This window comes from Aedes albopictus, chromosome 3 (assembly GCF_035046485.1).
Source record: "Aedes albopictus strain Foshan chromosome 3, AalbF5, whole genome shotgun sequence".
Classification (NCBI taxonomy): Eukaryota; Metazoa; Arthropoda; class Insecta; order Diptera; family Culicidae; genus Aedes; species Aedes albopictus.
The window spans coordinates 102,732,207-102,755,008 of NC_085138.1; the positions used below are offsets into that span (position 1 = coordinate 102,732,207).

At 40.5% G+C, this 22,802-nt stretch overlaps 1 protein-coding gene across 1 annotated transcript in view; it reads left to right on the forward strand.

The window, feature by feature from the left end:
* Positions 1–460: 460 nt before the first annotated feature.
* The window catches only part of LOC109410886 (protein winged eye), a 281,971-nt gene continuing 259,629 nt past the window's right edge, over positions 461–22,802 (forward strand). Inside the window, exon 1 of the mRNA XM_062859803.1 lies at positions 461–1,462. The gene's annotated coding sequence lies outside the window, so the exon portion shown is untranslated. The remainder of the gene's footprint in view (positions 1,463–22,802) is intronic.

Genomic DNA, 22,802 nt, shown 5'->3' on the forward strand with positions numbered 1-22,802 from the left:
GGGTAACTAGGATAGCGTACGGGGTACTTGATTACTTCGATCTTCAACGCATATCTTCGCTGTTGAAACTTCGGTGTTTTGTGGTATACAGCCAATATCTGAAAAATACAAACAATACAATAAAACTGGGTTTAATTTTTGATCACACGCCACCCCTGCCCAATCCCACAACCGCCTATGCATCGCTAAAAGCTTTCAAGTGCTCCATAGTCGCTCGTCTGCTTTCATTCGAGTATTCGCCAGCCTCCTTTTGCCGGTTCCTCTCTTTGCTATTTTCTTTCGTCTGCTTTTGGCACCGACGCGACCGACCGACAGACATGCTGCTTCTCCATCAATATGATTGTGTCGTCACCACCACCGCATCGCCAACCTGCTTGTGTTGTAGAAGAAACTTCAACTCACGCACACACACTCCGGCCGTCGTCAACCATCGCTAGAACTTTGCTGCAGAGGGGCTGGCCCAAACTGCAACAGCAACGGCCAGCCAGCCGCATAATCAACATTTTATGGGCAAGCGTGTGCGGCAAAAGCCGAACCGGACCCGAACGGCGCACCGTGTGGAACCCGAATCGAGTTCGTCGTCTTGTCGGCCGTCCGCTGCCAGCCAGTTGATATTCAGCTTTCGTTCGGTCGGGACGTTCTACGGGAAACAGGTTTTCCTCTCCGTGAGCGATTTTTTCTTTTAATTTTTGTGGATTCTGTTACCCACCACCGTGCTACGACGACGACGACGGTTCTGGGCTCTTTCTCCGTGAACTCGTCGCGCGGGATGATTCTTCTTCTTCATGTTGTTCTTCGTCGCGCTGTGAACGGCCGAAAAGAGAAAAACGAACATCGGGACCCGGACCGGAGAACCATTCATCAGTTTTAGTGGTGGAATACAAGGATCTAGAGAGAGAGGGAGGGAAGTGCGGTGTTTTGTGCAATCTCCTCTCCGGGATCGAGTCAACTCGAAGAGTCCCTGTTTTGTATTATGTTCGGAAAGGTTTTTTTTTTCGCCAGTGCCTGATATAACAAAAGGATTAATGAATTTCGCTCCGAGAACAGAGTCGTGAATTCCGATAACCATTAATCTCGTGCGCGAAGAAACGATCGGAGGAGGCGGCGACGGGTCGCCCCGGGTAACGACGACCACTCTTCTACGGGTTTGAAAGTGGGCGAATTCTCGGCCTGGAATCGTTCATGTGTGTGCCGCCGCTGCTGCTGAGCCAAGGAAAGTGATTGTAGTTTTGGGCCGTTAAAATGAAACGAAAGTTTACCTTGCCACGGCAGAAATGTTTACCCCGCTGGCGAAAAGTGTGTGAAAGAAGAGTCCTAAAGTGAAATACAGTGTGTGAGCTGTGGAAAATTTCATTAACAGTTTTGGAATTCTACCGGATAAGCAACGAAATCGGATTTCGGTGAGGGCAGAGAGATTCAAGCAGGCACATACATACATCAATGCAAGGCGGATAAATGAAAGGTGATGAAAGTAACCATTTATTACACAAAAACCCATGGCCATCTGCGTCGCCATCAGCGAACGAAGGAAGATTAAAGCGAGGACAAGGTTCTATTGTTCGTTGCTTGCAAGTGTTAATTAGTGTAAGCTGTCAGATGAAATTCGTCATCAGGAATCAGGATACTTTGCGTCATACTGTCGCCATTTATCATCTATTTCTATTGTGTTCATTGCTTCCTGAGGAGGCGGTAGTGGTGGTGGTGGTGAATGACATACTCGTACAATAGGAACAATAGGCCTATCACAGCTCCAAAGACGAAGCGAAACGGAAGAAGTCGATCTCCGACCGCTTCGAAAACAGCGACGGCAAAATTTCTATCAATCCCCAGCATGTTCCTCGAGTGCACACGATTGATGGAGCGCTGATAAGCTTTGGTGGTGGCGGCCGGCCGCGCGCTGTGAGGCTTTATCACTTCAGCGTTGTGTTGTGTGGTTGTGTCATGTCACCAGCCATCACCGCGTCGCGATCCGCAGGGAGATTCAACCGACTCTTGTCCAGCTAGCAGTCCAGTCGAAGAAAATATAAGTACCTACCTACGTATTGATGGAAGAAAAAACAAGCCGACCGACCGATGATGACGACTGACGGAGATACACGGGGCGGGAGAGCACTTTGCGTCGTCAGTGTTGTCGGTGCGGTACTTGTTTCTTCTTTTCTGGAGGGACTTGTCTTGTCAAGTGTGCCGCGCCGCATAAGAAGGAGACGGCTTCAAGGCGGATTCAAGGCGTATCAAAAAGTGAATCTGCCGGGGACGTGCTACAGGTGTTTTGGGACCGATTTTCGATTATTCTTGTTTGCGGCGGAATCGATGAATCAGTTGTTTGTGTTTGTTTGGATGGTGCTGGATGGTAGGGAAAGTGCGTATCAAATATTGTTAAAAGGTGATTGGTGATGGGGCAGATAAAAATCCAGCAGAATTACTACCAAGCCAGCAGCAAAAGAGAGCTGCCGTAGCGACAGATACGAATTCAGTGGAAAACACAAATTAAGTTTCTTCATTCGGCTACAGGACACGTTCGCTCGGTGGGAACGCTTTAACTGCAATGCCTTTTAACTGCAAGTCCGCTTAGCGCAACAATTTTGCAGTTATCGCACCGATATCTGTCAAAATCAAAACGTCAACAGTGCAGCGATGATTTTCGGATGCACTGTAGCTGCATTTCGATGTTGTTGAGTGCATTTTGGCTGCGTTCGTCAACAATTGGGAATCGTTTGACGTCTGTCAGTCGTTGCTGTTAGCGAATTGCATTCGTTAACTGAAACGTAAACATGTTGCACTTATCGAACGTCTACTGTACTGCGATAGAAGAAAAACAGTTCCGCTGGGAGGAATTCTATCGACTGAAGAAAACTGGCAGTGATATTTTATCGGCTTAGCAGTCTCTTTTAGATATCGAAAGCTAATTTGTTTCAAAGTGCGACGTTTAGATGTAGGTATTTAACATCTTTTTCAAGAATTGCTAATAGAAGGATTCCCTTAACAGCGTAAATCGCTTATTGAAGTTTGTTCTGATTGAACGTGACGATCACCAAGGCACATATTTGATTATTTCATTCGCAATTTCATAAAACATTTTAAATAACAGAAAATCATGGTTTACACAGCACTTTAAACTATTTAGTGAGTCTCCTTAATGTTTCTAATCCTTGAAAAAGGTGTTAAATACATCGAAACGTGCCCGACGAACAAAAACAAAATAGCTTTTGATATCCAAAAGAGATTGCTAAGCTGATAAAATATCACTGAAAACAGTACCTTGACCGATTCAGGCAAGGAATTTCCCATGTATCAAGATAGACTGAGAAATTCCCTATGAACTGCAAACGGCCCTTTATGCAGCAACTGACAGTTCTTTAACATCTATCAGTTCTTTAACATCTCTGTTGTTGCAACAGAGGGCCCATATAGCCGAGGCGGTAAACGCACGGGTATTCAGCATGACCATGCTGAGGGTGACGGGTTCGATTCCCGGTCGGTCCAGGATCTTTTCGTAAAGGAAATTTCCTTGACTTCCTTGGGCATAGAGTATCTTCGTGCCTGCCACACGATATACACATGCAAAATGGTCATTGGCAGAGGAAGCTCTCAGTTAATAACTGTGGAAGTGCTCATAGAACACTAAGCTGAGAAGCAGGCTTTGTCCCAGTGAGGACGTTACGCCAAGAAGAGGAGGAGTTGTTGCAGTTATCGAATTTCAATTCATAAGTGAAACGTACACATGTTACACCTATCGAACGTCTGCTGTACTTGCATTGGCATACTAAAAGCGTGGCATCCAAAATATAAAGAATAATTTCGTGGATAAATTACTTTACAGTTTCACAAATTAGCTGCATGGATCTCCCCGAGAGTCTATTTTAAAGCACATAGATTATTGTCACGTAAAAGACCTGAAATTCTCCGTTTTTACAATGAAATTATGCAAACAGCGTGGGTGTTATGATTTCTTGCCTAATTTGATGTTGGAGAGGCAAGAAACTCGAACAGCATCAAATTAAACAATAAATCATTATACCCATGGTGTTTGCATCACTTCATTTTAGAAACGGAGAACTTATCAGCTCACCATACAAAAATCCAGCTCACTACTTTAAATCTATTGCTTCCTATTGTCGAGGAAAAATAGCAATTAAGATCATGAATTCACGAGACATGCACTCTGGAAATATGAAGCTGGGTCATGATATCCTGATCGAGTATTTCTCTTGTGAATGCTACAAATTTTTACTAAATTCGATAGTAGATCACGACACAACACCCTGTTCCGAGCTACACGACAGAACAGTTTAATGTCCTTTAAAGGGGTCCGGATCCCATGGTCATTGATAATGACCACGCATCCAACGCAAGTTCAGAAGCCTGGCGGTTTTCAAACGGGTTATATGCCCACTGCTCGTCGGAAACCGGTTCGTTGACGGCAGGTAGGACTAGTCGAGCTAACGTAACCAGGGTGTCTATTACCTGAATAAAAAACCTGGAAAACCGGGAATTCTCAGAGAATATCTAGAATATTCAGGCAAATTTTGCTCCGACAACAAATAAAACATTGAGTGGAATAAATAAAAGGTGGCAAACTTCACCCTCCACTTGTATAAGTAGAGTCCGAAGAGTTAACTACATTGTTGACATGAGCTAGGGTATGAATTAAAAAAGGTTTTCGAATATGTAGTGTTCCAGTATTCGATTCTTTTGAACAAGAACTTTTACTACATGATTGTAGTAAGAACTGTCAGAATAAAAACCCAAGAAACAGAAGTAGCTGAGTTACAGTTTCTTAAGCTGAAGTTAGCTTAAGAGTAGTTTATTCAACGCTTATACAGCCAAAAAGTTTGTTGGGTATTTTCTACTAGTTCTCAAAGTTCTCCTCTTCTAAACGTTGAAAATTCTTAATTATTCTATAAGAGCAAGCTAAATCAGAAAGAAGTCTGGATAACCGCTCTAGAGAACAACAGGAGAACTAGATCAAGCTACTGTTTCCGGCAAGCCGACGATCCCTGTAAAATTCGGAAAATTCCATGTGGACGTGGATTATCTGGAAGTTAATATCCACCTAGAAACTCTATTACAAGGATTTTTTCCAGAAATTCTGGCAGCGTTTCTTTGTGATACTTCTCTAGAAATAAGTCTTGGAGTGCCTCCTAGGAATTCTTACAAGATTCCATCGGTATTTTGAGTTCCTCCCGGAGATTATTCCGGATTCCTACCAGCATTTGCCCAAGATTCGAACAAATTTGTTCGGGACTCTTCCTTATACATCTTCCAGGATTCCTGAATTTAAAACGGATTTTCCTTGGAGATGTTCAAGGAGATCCTAGATAGCGTCCTTTCTCGAATTTCTTTCGAAGGTTTGCTCCCAGAGTTCCTTGTGGGAGTGTTCCCGGAGCTCATGCTGCGATTTGCTCATATCTCCACAAGAGTTTTTCTAAGGATATAACGAAGATGTTGTTGCGGAGTTTCTCTCTGGCGTGCTTTTGAAGATTTTCTGCATTTCCTTCCAATGTTCCTCTTGGGACTTCCCCAGAAGTTTTCCCCGGAATATTTCCCAGAGTTGTTACTGAATCCTTATTCCGGGGACTTCTAATAGAGCCCCTTAAAGGATTTCTTAATGATTTTTTGACGAGCCCGGGATATCTTCTAAACTTGTAAAGTTTCTTCTGTATTTTTTTTTATAAATTTCTTTGAGCTTTCTTCCAGAGTCTCTTCCTGGCTTTCAACTGAAGTTTCAGTTGAAATATTTCCCAAAAGTTTCTTTTGGGATTTTTTTCGAAGTGTCACAAGAGATTTGTCTCGGAGTTTCTTCTGGGACTCCTCTCCATCCAAACATTAAAAGAACGTCGAAAATTCGCCATGATTTCATTTATAAATGACGTCGTATCCAACCGAGTTGATTCACAGGAAATTTTATCAAAATTGAATTTTTATGCACCTACTCGTCAATTACGGAATCGCAGCATTTTTTCTACTAATCACTATCGTACTAATTATGCCATGTTTGGACCTATAAATCAAATGATGAGGTTATATAATGAACAATGTGAGTCCATTGACTTCGGTATGTCGAAAGCTAAGCTTAAGAGACAATTGAATGTAATTCGTTACTAAAAAAAATAATGTTAGGTTAAGAAAACATAGTTGTAACAAATGGTCTACATATGATTGACGACGAATAAATAAGAAAATTTATCCTGGTGAGGGTCCTGAGAGTTTTGAATTTTGAATTCACCCTGCACTTACAGTTCTTCTCTTCTTCTGATATTTTTCCAAATTGGTTTCCGGGATTTCTGTAGGAGATATTTCTATTTTTTCTCATGGAGTTCTGTGATTTTTTCAGAGTTTTTTCCCATTTTTTCCCCGTAGTTGTTAAACGGATTTCTAGCAGTGATCCAGATTTTCCCGTAATTAGTCCAAGAGCTCTTTCCGGAACCCCTATCAGAAATTGTCCCGAGATTCTGGGTGCTCTTGGTGTTGGTATTTCTTTGATAGTGGCTTAGGAATCTCTCCTAAGTCAGCTAAAATAATTCAGGTGAAATGTGGCCAGAAACTTCACAAAGATTTCAAAAAATCTCGTGAGGAACTTAGTAAGAAATCCTGGAACATTTTTGAAAAAAAAGTACTGGAAATAATTCCGGGGGAATATATTAAGGAAATTGAAGAAGGAGCTCTGAGAATCTCCAAAAGAACTACGAGCAAAATCCCACGTGGAAATCCAAGAGGAATGTCAAAAACTCGAAGGAATTCATGGAAGATCTTCTACAAAAATCTGTTGGAAAGCTATCTCACTTAGAAAAACTCCTAAATGAACTTGGGGTAAATTATGGAAGGATCTCCGGGAGGAATCCAGCGAGAAACTCTGTGGAAGCATATAGGGAAAATCTCTGGAGGAAATTATACAGGAGATGCTCCATCAAAGGCGTCGTGAAAATTCCTACAGAGATTCTTGGAGGAACTCTGGTAGAAATCCCAGAAACAGTTCTCCCTAAAAAGTTCTAAAGAACACGGAAAAATCTCAGAAAAAGCTATTTATGGAAGCAAATACGTAAAACATCTTTGGATGAAAGCTTGAGAGAACTGGATGAAGCCAGAAGAACTCCGGCAAATCTGCAGGAAAACAAAAACATTGATAAAAAATTCAATGAGGAACCCACAGGAAGAATTCTGTGACCAGCTGTGAAAAAAATTAATGGAGAAATTGCGATAGAAATCCAAGAAAGAGTCTCGGAAGGAATTCTTGGAAGAATCATGTAAAGAATTTTGAAATTTCAACATTACTAAACCACCGGCACAGAGAACGCGGACATCCAAGTCCAGATACAAAACTGTGGAAGGAATTCAACGGTCATAATATGGCAAGTGAAATTACTGATTAGACTCATGAATGTTTTGTTTCTGATATTTTTAGAGTGTTTTTTAAAAGAAATTTTTCGGTGAAAATGTCAAAGCAATTTCTTACAATTGGCCCAAGAGGACTCTGTTAAAAATCTAAAAATGTTGATGCATACATCAATTAATAAACATGTGAGATTCCAAGGGAGTTCTTGACGATTCTCTGGGGTTCTTCTGAGATTCCTAAAGAGGCTCCGTCGATGATTCCGTCAAGAGTTCTGCCAGGATCCTCCAGGAAGTACTCTCGAGATTCATCCAGAGACTTTTCTGGGATTTCTTAAGGAATACCTTTTGATATAACTTTAGGAATTCCTGGATTCCTTTATCATCCAGGAATTCCATCCTAGGTTCTCCTAAAAGTTTTTTTTCGGAATGTCTTCAGAAGTTTTTTTACTTCCAGAAGGTTCCTGATGGGAGATTCAACCATTTTACCCGATATTTCATTCGGGATTCATCCAGGTGTTTTTTCTTGAATCGTTTCAGGAATTCTTCAGGATTCCTTCAGAAACTCCTTCCAAAATTCTTTCAGGGATTCCTTCCAGGCATTCTATGCGAGATTCCTCCCGGTGTTCCTTCTGGGATTTTTCAGAAATTTTTTAAGAGATTCTTCCAGGAATCCTAAGAGAACTGCTTACAGTATTTCTCGAAAAAACTTCTTCAGGATTCTTCCAGGAACTACTTCTGCGATTGCTTCAAGAATTCCTTATGCGATTTCTACGGCAATTCCACCGGGAACTTCTTCCGGGATTCCTTCAAGAACTTCCTCCCGGATTCCTCCAGGAACGACTTCCAGGATTGTTCTGGAAACTCCTTCCGAAATTCTTTGGGGGTTCCATCAGGGATTTCTTTAGGATTGTTTATTTCTGGGCTTCTGTCAGAAATTGCTACTGAAAATTCTTCAGGAAATCCTTCGTGAATTTCTTCGGAAAGAGAGACGAACCAGCCAAGGGCTGAATCAGGGATTCCTCCGCGATTTTTTTTCTGGACAATTCTGTCAGGAATTGTATCTGGAATTTCATCAGGAACTGCTCCATGGGGAACTTTATCTGGGATTCCGTTTGGAACTCTCTCTGGGATCCCTCCCAGAGTTCCGTTTGGTATTCCTGCAGATCCTTCTGGAATTGCTTTGGAAGTTCATTCTGGATTTTTTTTTTCAGATGTTTCCAATGGAAATTCCCCAGGAGTTTTCTGGGGAGTATTTTGAGAAATTCCTCGTACAGTGTTTGTTCTCAGGATGTTCCTACAGGATTTCCTTCTGGAAATACTCCAGCATGTTGCTTCTGGTTTTCCTCGGAAGCTGAATGCGGAGAATATCGGATGGAATTCCTAGAGGATTCCCGGAGCTCCATGGAACATCCAATGAAGCCCCAGAAAACACTCCTGGAAGCAGTTCCTGAGATAGATCCTGTTGGAATCCTCAGAAGAAACTCCTGGAAGGCCCCAGAGGGAGCTTCATAAGTAACTCTAAAAAGATTCTCAGATAAAGCTCCCTGGGGAATCACAGAAGGATTTTAGAAAAAACAAAAGGTGTGGAGAAATCACGGAAACCCAAGAAGAATCTCAGGAAAAAAAATCTATGTTAATTTTGGAAGGAGTAATCCTAGAGGGATCTTGGAATTTCTAGAGAAATTTCGAAAGGACTTTTGAAAATTTCCAAAAAGTCCTGAAAAGTCTTAGAAGATATTCCACGAGCAAGCCAAGAAAGAATCGCTGGAAGATTCCCGGGAGTACTTCCTGTCTAGAGCTCTTGAAGGAATCCCAGATAAATCCCTTGAGAAATCTCAGAAGAAACTCCTAGAAGAACCCCGGACGGAACTTATGAAAGATTTCTAAAAAAAAAAACCCCGGAGGAATCGAATATAAAATTCCCTGGGAATCCATCAAGAAACCCCTGGAGGTGTCCTGGAACAAATTTGTGGAGACATCGCGAAAGATTCTTGGAATTCTTGTGGAATTCCAAAAGAACCTCTTGGAGGGATGCCACCGTGCCGTCATCAAGTTATAAGTCAGCATACTTAATATACATGCACACTAGTATTGGGAAAATTGGGCTGAGACATCGATTTTTGGGAATCGATTCGAATCGGACCAGCAGATTCGATTGCCCAGTTTAATCGAATGCTTTTACACATCAACTCGATGCTATATAATGTCACAAAACTAAGAAATGGTTCGTTTGCAACATGGAATACAAATTTATGAGATGTATTATTTGTCTAAATAAATTCAATATCAAATTTTAAGATTGCATGCACATAGAAAATATCGCCTCCACTTTAACATCTTATGCAACATCTTATACGATCACTGGTTGACTGGGCTGTTGGTTTCCACAGCAGTTCAATTTTGAGCTTATGTATTTTCATTTGGCCTGAAAAAATAACAGCATTTTCATCTCATACCAACAACTCCGCCAATCGCACGGAACGCCTAGCTAAAAATGGACAGAAATTGCTGACAGGCTTGTTTGCGCATCGATTAGCGACGCCACAACCCGTTGCTTACGTTCATGATTTCATGACTCGGAGTCATGTTTACAGGAATCGAAGTCATGATTTTATGACTCCACGCTATGATTTCATGACTTAGCGCCATGATACGATGACTAAGCATCGTGATATTTTCTTTCTGAATACGAGATTAGATTCGCATAACGCTTCTCGCAATCGTGCCTTCTGGTCATGGAACAGGTTATAATAGTTCATGGTCTCCATCGAATAACTGTCGAATTCTCTCCGGAGAAAACCTAGATGGGTGTCTGTTTTCTAAAAAGTATGATCAGGCTGTACCAAACAACAATTCTGACGGTTTTAGAACATGAAAGCTTTTTTTTGTCAATCCGCTGCGAAACTTAACTAAAAGTCTTGAATAGCTCAGACAACAAACGTACAGCTATCCAGCAAAGGGTGTTCTGGCGTGGTATCTTTGGGAATAAGTAGAGTATCTTCGTACTGATTAAACACTATGTAAATGCAAAAGTAATCTTTGGCAAAGAAGCTCCACGGTTCTGCCTTAGCTGAGAACAGGTTCTGTCCTACTGCAGTGGATAGGTCACGCCACGATGAAGGTCTACTGACTGCGACTTCCATCTTCAATACGTAGGCTTTAAATGGTAGCATTTTATTGATTGTTTTCATTATTGTTAAACGAACCAGCGAAGCCCTATTTCACTCCCCTTTAACGGAACACACACAAAAAAAAAACTCCAAAACCATGTCCAATGTAAGCTAATAATCGAATCTACCGATGATGTTCCGGAAGAGCTGTAACCGCGACGCCGACTCATCGTCCAATTCCCACCGCTGCTCGTCCGGCATGTGCTGTTGTTGTCATGAGAGAGAGTGAGAGCGCCGAACCGCGCTCTGTCCTCCTACCATCATCAGTCTGACATGGCATGGCAACAACCTTCAACAGCAACAACGTGAAGTTCGGTCTGATGGTGGACTACCTACTGCAGGCAACAAAAAATCCCACTTCATCATCGGAACCGGACCAACAACAACCCGATGCCTGTATAGGAGGTTTCTCGCGGTACATTGGGGTGCGATGATCCACAACAGTAATTCTTCATTACACCAAGAAAGCTAGCCATGAAAATGTTTGGCACTTCTCAGGTCATTTTGACAGACCACACACATGCACGAAAAAGACAAAAAGACGCTTCTCGCAATCATGCCTTCTGGTCATGAAAAAGGTTATAATTGTTCATGATAACCATCGTGTAGGTTATGATATCGTGGCCGTTTATAGACAGACTTGTTAGAATCCCAAAATGGCCGCCACAATAGGGCACCGCACTGTTTTGATTTTGTATGGGATTTTGAAGTTTCGTGGCCTTGTTGTTTACAAGATTTCTGTTAGAGTGAAAGAGAAGGAGAGAATTTCATGCAGGTCCCTATGGCCGACTTTGACACCTACTCACGATTTCGAGCGCACAAATCTACTTTATCGTTCTTGTTGCCGTCCTTTTCATGCTCATGTTACATCTGTCAAAATGACCTGTGAGTTGTCAGTCATTTTGAGGTTAGGTTCGTTGGTGTAATAAACATCTGGATCTTTTTTGACGAAATTAAAACAATGAGTAATTTTGACAATCTTCTGTACAGGAATCCAGTACAACAACTGTCAAAAATGTGTGAAAAATTCATTTTATCTACACATGCACGAGATACCAATGAGATATAACTGATTGGGACAGGCAGAAGTTCACGTTGGCATGTGGGCTGCCATTAGGTACAGTAGATGTTCGGTCGGTGCAAACGGTTTAACTGCAATGCTATTTAACTGCAAGTCCGGTAAGTGCAACAAATTTGCAGTTATCGCACCGCTATCCGTCAAAACGGTGCGCCATGTTAGCCTAAATGAACAGACGAATGAATTTTACGTTCATTTAAGGCTCAAGCATCCGTAATCATTTATCGGAAAATAAAAAGCAGTTTTCTTGCCGCAAATCAAAACAATGATCATGAAAATATATTCCCTGCATTATATTCCTCATGTGGGGTACAGTGAATATATTTTCATAGCAAAAACTTTTGTTTTGAACGAAAAAACTGCTTTCATATATTTGATGATGACGATGATTTCAATGACGAAAAGTTCAACGTTAACGTCAATTGATGGGTTGTTGACGGCTATCTGACGTTGCAGTTATCGAATTTTGTTCGCTAAGTGAAACGTAAACATGTTGCAGTTATCGAACGTCTACTGTAGTTCAAAGGAAGGAAAACGACTTTTTCCACCCAATCAATACTAAGCATGCAAAATACGCATTTCACCCAACCCTCCCCTGAACCCCATGAGTGGATATACGTATCAAAACGGTTTACATCATCCATAGATTACCGATGCAAATTGGTTCCATTATTCTGACGGTTTCTTCTACTCCACGCGGCTCCGTTCGGAGTGTCAAGCATGGCGCGCGGGAATGCACTCCCACTTGCCTTGTACTCACTCGAGTACAAGAAGGAAAAAAAAATACCCGCAGCGTGATCTCCTTCCGCAAGTCATAGTCAAGTCCGAGACGACAGGCTGTTGATTCCTCCTAAAACGTATTCCTCCACGACGAGATGGTTCGAAATCGAACCGCACAATCGGAAGGCGGGAAATGCAACTCATTCTCCCACACCCACTCCAAAATTCCTACCTCTGCCTCTGCAGAGTGGAGGCGCACAGTCGAGTCGATGTGCAAGAGTCATGTCAAAAATTCGCGTCGGCGATGATGAAGCAAGCGGATTATTGAATTCCCCCCTCTCGGTTGCTGCTGCCGCCTCAAATCACATCATCTTGAGCGGGGAGTAGTATTTATGGGAATCAATTCCCGACCGGCGTGGCCTGGGTCTCGAACGCCAGGTTGTTGGCCATTCCACGGTTGTTCGACACGAGTGCTCGGATTAGAATAAATTATTAAGCCCCTCCGGGACGGGCGTGCGGGATTTGACTCCCCGTTCGAAAAGGAATAATGATAAAAAAAAAAACAGAAATCGAATGGAATCTACTAGCGAAGGACAACCAGTGTGCACAGTGAAAAAAAGAACCGATAAATTGTATATACATGGAACGGATTTTCAATAACTGGGGTTCTTCTAAGCCTTACCATACCAGTTTACCGCAGACAGACGTTCTAGCCCGAACAAATTTATTCAAATTTTCTATGTAAATTTTCACTAGCGACACCTAGGCAACCGATTGCCACAGTGCAGTCGCGTGCAGTTGACAGTTTGAGAAAGCACGTGCTTCCAGCCGCTTACTTACCACCCATTCACCACCCACCGAAAAATAAAATCAAAACAAATAAAATCCATATTCGAAAGTGTCCAAAGTAGCCCCGCATTTCAAAAGTAACCCCGCACGACGGTACGGTGTTTTGTATGCAGAAAATCCACACACACTTTTGCTTGCATCCTCCCTAGACGAAGACAACTGTAAACAAACATTTTACCGACGGAAAAAGTGATTGATTTGATAAATTGAACAGCTTTTGCTGTATTGTGCAGCACTGAAATCCAACTTCAAAGTGCCACAGAGCTTTTGCTGGGTGTTAATTGAAGGTTGAATCAACAAATGAATCTGGTGAAGTGAAAATTGAACGGTGATGAAGAACAATTCGGCTAGCTGCTGCTTTGGTGCGATTGCCTTCGACGTACATAAAACGAGTAAATTTTTCAATTCGTAAGTGGAGTGAAATTATGCGTTATTATTCGATTTCCAATGCCATAAGGGTTTGTCATAGGTTAGTTGGAATTTCTAAAACTATTGGCTATTTTCCGTTTCATATGACGGGAATAAGCGCAAATGACAAAATAGATCCCATCACGTAGAGTTACATTTCGCACAAATGCCTCTCCCACGACTTTAAGATCAGATGTTAGCGATACTGGCTGCACGTGAGACCGTTTAACTATGACACTTTTCCTTTCTACGCTAGCTTTCATGACTCTTTCCAGAGCAATAATGAAGGACATATACGAAAGTGCATCATCCTGCTTCAATAGTCTAAGGTTACGCAGAGACGTCATAATCTCATCGGGAACTCGAACACCAGATATCGATTCATCCAGGGTTGCACAAATCAGCCTAACTAAGTTCGTTCAAAAACCATGTTCTATCATAGCTCTCTTCATTTCATTGAATCGAACGCCGCTTTGAAATCACTATATGTTGAATCTGTTGAACAGAATAGGCGACACATTTTTTTTACGTCGTGTTGAGGAGTTGTATTTCTCGATAATTGACGCACTACAATTTGTAAAGAGAAGAAATGAGGCCCTTCAGCTAGCTATCAGTAGTTCTTCGTCTTTCCAAGTCTTCAACCAGGGTATGAGGAAGCTTTTCGTGCAGTACCGTGTTTAGTAAGTGCAGCCAGGAGTTCGTTCTTTTCAGCAAGCTTTCTGTTCTTTAGCTCTTCAATAGCCTGTTTTAACTCTTCTAGCTTCGAGGGATCCACAGTTTGTCCATCGTTACTGCCCGCATAAACGATAACTATAAGACGTCCTTAACCACCCATTCGGGATTCAATTCAAACAGTATGTGGTACTGTTGAACCGTCTACATTACGGTCCGTGTATGGTGTTGGTTTTTAGGGTGATGCTTAATCTGTTCGCCGACTCGCCAAGGTTATCGTCTTTCATCAAGGTCTTGAAATGCTCTCTCTACCTGATAGAAATAATAGATTTATCTGTCAGCAAGTTACCTTTACGGACATTATATATGACAAACACGGTAATTTCCGCATATCAATCTGTTCCAGACTGTTGGAATGACATTCTCCTCCTACTGCTTCTTCTTTCTTCGGTGATTTTTTCTCGCCTCCTTCGTTTCTTTGTACCACTTTCCATTCCGCCGGGTACCAGACACAATCGTCTGTTCTTCCCATCGATCATCTTCCGGCACTCCTTCCAACCGTTTCTGTGACGTTTTTTAATAGTAACTATTACTACATGTGCTGTTCTGTTCACTGTTCCGCGAGGTGATTGCCACAGATACCTCATGATGTCAATTCCTCGTATCCGCTCATCAAGCTTCTTGCTGTACTCATCTTCCACACCTTCTGCTGAGATGCGCTGGATATTGGATCGCATCCGTTGATCAGTTCTTGAGTTCAACATGGTTAATAACTCACCGTTATTTTTCATCACGTACTCGAATCTTACTGACGACAACGAAGTTGTGATCAGGGTCATTGACCAAACCTCGGAAGGTCCTCACATCGATGACATCCCGACATCCGAGAAATTCAGGCCGTTCTCCATAACATGGCCTATTTGGTTGCAAATATCGCCATTTGGATAAATCTCCAGTTGTACTCTAGGATGTACTTGCGTTCTACTCTTGTGCTAGGATAAGGATGCGTCACGTAATCAGCCGATTTGAGACCATTTTGCTGTCAAACGGAGACCAGTCGCTGATTCGTTGAAAATGATATACGTTTGCTGCGATCAGATCCAAGGTAAGTAAAAGGAAGGTAATCCAATATGTCAGATTCCACCATCCGCCATATTGGAAAACTTAACGACAGCTGGCCAGTTTGTATTCAATTTTTTTCACTAGTGAGATGACAAACAAAAACTTTCAGCCCTAGCAACGTAGCAACCCCACAGAAACCATGCACGCTTAACTTTCTCAGCACTAAAATTGGACAAACTCCATGACACTCATCGAGTGTTTCCTACTTACACGGATTGCAAATTACCTCGTACACCCACTCAAGCAAATATTTTGCAATATATTCGGCATAGCAATCTCTTTTGGTTAAGAAATCACCATTGTATTAATAATTAACAAAAATGCGGGGGCACGAGCAAATTTTAAACCTGGGGGAATATTACTCATTTTATGAGTGCCATGGAAATATGTCAACATTGGTTATCCGTGTTGAGAATGTTGTTGGCGATGCGGCATAGCAACGCTTCTGTAGCGTTTTGCAGCATAAACAAACTGGCCGGCTGTCACCTCCATCCCCCCGCAGTGTGCCGCACTCCCCGCGTCCACTTACTGCTTATACGCTAACACCTTCCTTATAAACATCTTGATCAGATCGCTTTGTTGTTGGTTTGGCCGTGTTGCTAGTTTGCAGGTTTAGCATGTGATACCAATCTTCAAAATCATTTTATTTTTCTATTCAAGTTTAATCGACCCAAATATGTCAGCATTCAAATGTAAATCAACCTCAAGTGACTCGCATGTCTGAAAATTGATAAAATTCATTGATTTGGTACAAAATCAATTGATTTTTTGATATATTTCACTATAAATGAAAGAACTTTTCATTTTAGAGCAATTTACTTTCAAGTTATACTATTCCAATTGTAAATAGTGATTTACGTCGCGACATATGCATCCAAATTTCAATCGGTAAATTTAAATAGTGTGAAAGATTTGGATTAAAATAAAGTGGCAGCACTGGATTTTCATCTTCAACAAAATCAAGCGAAGAAATAACAAGGCAGGCGAATTTCTGTTGTCACATCCTATCCTAGCTCTTGTGCATCTCCCTAATGTTAATAAATATCACTAGTCTCAGGCCGTTGCCATAACGTTGCCGGCCTTTGTTTTTTCATGTGCGTTTTCGGACACATTCCCCGTAGGTTTTGTTGAGACATTCGTACAACGACTCCTAGCAGCCACTAGGAGATGGTCGTTTGCTGTATGTACGGTATTGAAATGACCTGTCGAGCCATCAAAAGCTCTGATCAACATGCTCGAGCCGGTCTATAAACGGTATATACGGGTCTTTTCTATCTTTTGATTTTTGATTTCTATCTTCCACGCTGGTGCTCATCCATGAATCCAACTCACCATTATGCCTGGTTTACATTGTTCAACTGAAACGAGCATTCCACTTGCTAACTTCTCAAAGATGTTCAATCCAATGGAATGATGTGTTTAGACTGAGCAAATGACTTGAGTTTTCACTTGAATGCTCTTGAATGCATCTCAGTTGAAGCAAGTGTTTACATTGTTCAACTCGTGCGGTGCGTAAGCAAACTGAATTGAATTCATCTCACTGACAGATGACTTGAATTCAGCTCACATGAATCGCGGGTTTAGACGGGGCAAGTGAGACGATTTCGTTTGACTTGAATGAAAAAGTTCAACATGTTCAACTTTCGTTCAAGTCAAGTGAGTTGCTCATGTTAGATGAATGGTGGTGTTTACACGTTCAATTCGCATTCAATTGGGTATTTTCCATTGACTTGAATCAAGTCACTTGCACTGTCTAAACCAGGCATTAAGCAAGCCCCACCTGAAAGCACCTTTTTGTGGATCCCAGGACACTGCGATGAGTCTGGGAATGAGATGGTTGACCACTTGATAGGATCTAGCTATTCCGCTACAAGATAACTGATCTTTGGTGAGGACATCAAATGATGCTAGGTAATTTCGTCAATGCCATGTCAAGGCTTCGTAGCTGTAGTATAGTGTTATTTTATATATAAGAGTAGGCTGTGAGAAGAACGTGACAGGAGGCATGATATGAATAAATCATTATTGTTCAGTAATCCAAACAACCAAGACTATTGACTTCCTACATTGGCGACGAGGATGAACGGGAACCAGAAGCAACACCAATGCTGGATAAAACTCAAGTGGGGACGACCATCGCAGAACTGGCGCTATCGAATAAGGCAGAACGAACTGGCGATATAGTTTAACTCGGAGGAACGATCCGGTCATTTAGGAGGAAAGTAGATGAAGGTAACCGAGACGAGTAAATCGTTTTATTGAAATAGAGGTAAGTGTCCTTCCGTTTCATAAAAGTTATACTGAAAAAAAAGGAAAGAAGAACGACGTTGGGCCTTATTACAAGTTTCACTTCACAGCCGTTATGTTTGTTCGAAGACCTACGGCAAACAGAAACAAGACCGAGACAGTGGATTTTGAAAAATGTAAAGCCATAGGTTTGAAGTAAAAGTCATATAATCAAACTATAGCATATTGTTGCTATTACAGATAATGATTTACATTGTAGGATTCTCAAGTAAGTCTGCACCTGTGAGATAACTCACAAATTGAAAAAAAAAAAATGTGTCAATATAGTACAACGGTGGTTGTTGCTTGTGCGCTTGTCATTGTCTTCCAAATCATAAGCATGCTGTGATTGGATGTATGTTTGAAAAAAACAATAGATCAATAAGATTTGTGCTTGATAATGCAGTGTCATCACTCAACTGATTTGTTTAATAATTACTATGCTCAAATTGTAGTTGATTTGAATTGGTCTACTTTACAGTGAAAGTTTTATTTAAATACTAGCTGTCCCGGCAAACTTTGTCTTGCCAAGCTGTTGCGATTTGACAGCTGTTGAGGACATCGCAGCAACGCACTCTAGATTGGTTTCATTTCGATCGTGTTGATTTCCTTCCCAGCTCACGAAAAATCAGCACTTTACTAATTTTCTTACTTTTCTAGTTTATTTTCGAAACTTTTTGTGCATATAAACACAGCCACCATGAATACGAACCGAACCGTGCAAGAATCATGCTGATCGGTTCATCCGTTCTTGTTGCCTCAAAGGAACTTCAAACTCATTTATATATATATAGATAGATTGAAATGGTTATGACTCTTTTAGTGGTGCACAATTGCTCAAAGTGAAGATCACTTTAAACAAGGTATGAAATGTATTAAGTAACAGAGTGATTTTCTCTAATTACTGAAAAAATATACATTTACACTAGCTAGAAACAGTTGTGACTAGGATTCGGTTTGGTAGATCTTTTTCCGTAGCAATACGAGAAGGTAATGTACCTGTTTTACGAGTTTCGTAAAATAGAATCAATCATCATTTAAACCACATTTCGCATGACACTGTGAATTAAGGTTTCATGTTGATCGATTTTTATTACTGGAACAGATAGCCCGTAATACTATTCTAAGACGACAGCTATACGGTGAATTAATTTTATTAAAATGACAGGTTTTTGAGACACTCACATGTGTCATGTTATGTTAAACAATTTATAAGAACTTAGTATAAAGATTGAATAATCGGGTAGTGCAAAATCTCTTGGCATATTTCAATTCATTCCTGGACAAACTGTCACTTTAAATTAAACAAAATAATCCTTTCATATCAGAAAAATGTACAACTGATTATTCAACACTGAAAATGTTCAAACGAGTGCATTGTCGTTACATCCAGGAAGGCGGGCAGAAGCTGATTCTAGTCCGTGCACCTGAAGAGCGCAGGGAAAGTTGATTTCCAGTCCGCAAACCAAAAACCAGGATAACGAAGGGAGCCAAAAATTCCAGCCCGTACACCTGGTATTCTTGCGTAGGGAATGTAGAATTCCAGTCCGCAGTTGAAACCCAGGATAACGAAGGGAATGGAAAATTCTAGTCCGTATACCTGGTACTCAGGCGAAGGGAATGTAGAATTCCAGCCCGCAAATAAAACCCAGAATAACGAAGGGAACCAAGAATTCCAGTCCGTACATCTGGTACACAAGCGAAGAGAATGCCGAATTCTAGTCCGCATTGAAAGAAAAGTCAAGAGACCAGATGCGAATAACATGTATGGTTGGTCCATTTCTACTTTGCATTTTTTAATAACTTCATTTTTTTTAACAGCGAGCCACAATAAAAAAGTAAGAAGAAAAGATCAGAATTTATTAAATCGGAAACGCAGCGAACATGAAAGAAAGTTCAAGTCCGTTTCTTAAACAATATACAGAGATTTAGTTTGAATTTATACTCCAAACATACGGAGTTCATAGAAAAGAGCTAAAGGGATCACGGATCGTTGTGCATTTATGAGGGTAATCAAACATATTTTCGTTTTTTACAAACAAAAATGAAAGAGAAAATCACGATTAATTCAGCCAGAACCAGTGTAGATAATTGTCAGATAGGAAAGACAAACGACAAGGAAGATGCTGCTTTTATTTCATTGTCCAAATTTGTACGGATAATTACATAATCTCGGAAACGTTTGTCTATTGCAAAACAGGAGCTAACTCTAATCCGTAAACTTTAAATCATGAATTACCAATTATCATGAACCCAAGATCAAAACTGTTTTGTGTTGATTACAATGATGCAATGCTTATCAACTCTATGTTGAAATCGAAAATCTCAATACAAAGCTAAGAAATGTCTAAATTCGCGGGGAACGACCTTTATTATATTCCATTCAAATTGTGACAAACCTATGCGTTGGATGGATTGTCACAACAAATGCGGATTGCAACGTTGTCTTTATTGTTGTGCGATGGATGGATATTGATACAGCGGCCGGAACGTAGAAAACATTTTTATATTCGAATATAGAGAACTTCGTTATCCCAGCCTATCTGAAGTTTGAAAATAAAAGAATGAAGAGGATTTCTAATCCTAGTACATTCATGATTGCGAAGGGTATCTTGAAGACCAAATGAAGAAGAATATTCTTCATACATTTGGCATTATATCCAGTCCGCCATTTGATGTAGGAAGCGTTGTAAGCTTCAGACCATCTTCTTAAATGGTGAAGGGATATGCAAAGGAAACGTAGAGTTTCAGTCTGCATTGCAAAGACCAAATGTAGGAGATCCGTCTCAGTCCATTTGGCAGTCCAGTCTATCATGAGATGAAGGAAGTGGAACTTCAGTCCATCTTTGATATAGGGATATGCAAAGGAAACTATGCGTTTCAGTTAGCAATAAAAAAAAATAATAAAAATAGACACTGGGATGTCCATTCTCCCACACGATAAAGGAAGATAGTTGATCTTCAATCCACCTTTTACAGTGGTACAAGACATTTGCTCATTTTGAAAATATCATAATTTTTCAAGTCTCGTTTAGGAATAACAAACATTTTCACATTAGACATAAATACTGGACCGGTATGGATTCAAGATTGTGTATCAATGGTAGGAACTTGATAATCTACACAAAATTACAAATGGGAATTATTCAAAATATTGAGGTAAGAAAGCCGACTTACTGGTAAAACAAGAAAGAAAGCTAAGTATAACATTTTATTAGTAATTGGAGATTGTTTTTCTAATATTGTTTTTACCATATCTAGATTCACTTGCGCGTTGTACTAATACACTGATGCTGCTGAAGGACCAGAGGACCCCAAATTATCAAATATTGGATCGCGAGTTGTAGCGAAGCCATTCATAGATGAAGGAAAACAATTCATTGTGATAATTGAAATAGCATATATTGTACTTAATTTTTGTTTTCATTGAAGTTAAGGAGAGATGGAGTAGTTCACATTAATAGGTATAGGTAAACGAAAAGCAATTGAAAGAAAAAGAAGAAATACGTCATGGATTTATTTGCATTAGAAGAATAAGAAAATATTATGCGTAATGTATATTAGTATTACCTATGGAGGTTCAGCTGGTAATATCAATTATCAATTGTTTTAACTTTAATGGAGAAATGGAGAGATGTAGTATAGTGTTATTTTATATATAAGAGTAGGCTGTGAGAAGAACGTGACAGGAGGCATGATATGAATAAATCATTATTGTTCAGTAATCCAAACAACCAAGACTATTGACTTCCTACAGTAGCCACGTGCCTCTGGGCCTACCTCTGCTGCGATGCCCTGTCGGATTCTCATACAGCGCTTGCTTACTGATTTCGTCACCGCTTTTTTGTAGTATGTGGTCGACCTACCTTTATTTCGGTTCTCGAGTTTCCATTGATATCAGCGCCGAGTTTCGACAATACCAGATGGAGATCGTAGCAGGCTGTGCGCGCGAGTGGCTGTGTTTTCAAAAGTGTTACGCGTTTTCTTTGCCCTGCGTTGTTTTGAATATGGCCAGCCGAATGGAGAATGGAGAAACGACTGGTGGTGCTATGCCATTCAGAAAATCTTGTCTCGGGAAGTACTTACAAATTGATATTCGGTGTTCAAAATATTTCTCTTATCTGACGACTTAGCAGATCACGTGATATTTAATGGGATTCTGTAGTTTTTGGTGATATTTCTGCTAGATGCCCGGGAGATGCAAATGAAAGTAAACAATTTCGTCTCGAGAGTACTGGAATTCCTATAACTTGTTCCTGTATATTAGACATGTTCACATTTTAGAAAATGTCTTGAATTTCACCGGTCAAGTAAGTATCATAATTCTCATGCCGAAATGAACTTCTGGTCAAATTTTCAGCTTGATTGATAAAGATTTCGATGTGCTTCAAGTCGATTTGGTAATTTCGGGCTTTTCTTCACTTTAAAAAATCATAACTATTGAACGGAAAGACATACAATAATGATTATAGCTCGAAATCAAAGCTTATCATATTCCACAAAAGTTGTCCATACATACTTATAAAATTCTTGCAAGTTTTGTCAGTAATAAATTGAGTTTTGTTCTAGGTGGTACCGAAAAATCTGTTATCTTGGATTCAAAATGGCATGGGAAACATGGATTAATGAAATTTTCTGATATGAAATATTCTGGAGATAATCATGTAATATATCCCACGACGATCCCCGTCCGGGGTAACCCTGAAGCTTATTGTAATAATTTATTAAAAATGCTGAAAGCCATGTCACACGCCATCACCCACCGAGGAGGGCAAAAAATCACCACAAAGCGCCTATCGAATGGAAAATATGAGCACGTTAGCATTGGTTTTTCATTGCTGATGACGATGACTGTTTTCAAATCGTTCTGATTCATCAATGAAATGTGACCAAAACAATCATCGTTTGGCAGAAAAAATCAAGGCTAATGTGCTCATTTTGTGTTAATTTTGATGTCACTTGAAGCTTTTTTGTCCCCCACGATGATGACGACGTGTGGCACGGCTTCCAGCATTTTTAATAATTTATTCCAAAAAGCTGCTGAATTATCTCGAGCGGGGTTCGTCTTGAGAGATATGACATGACTATCTCCTGGGTATTTCAACTCCTAGAATATCATCATTCATTCCTTCCAGGCCATTTTGACTACAAAATAACAGATTTTT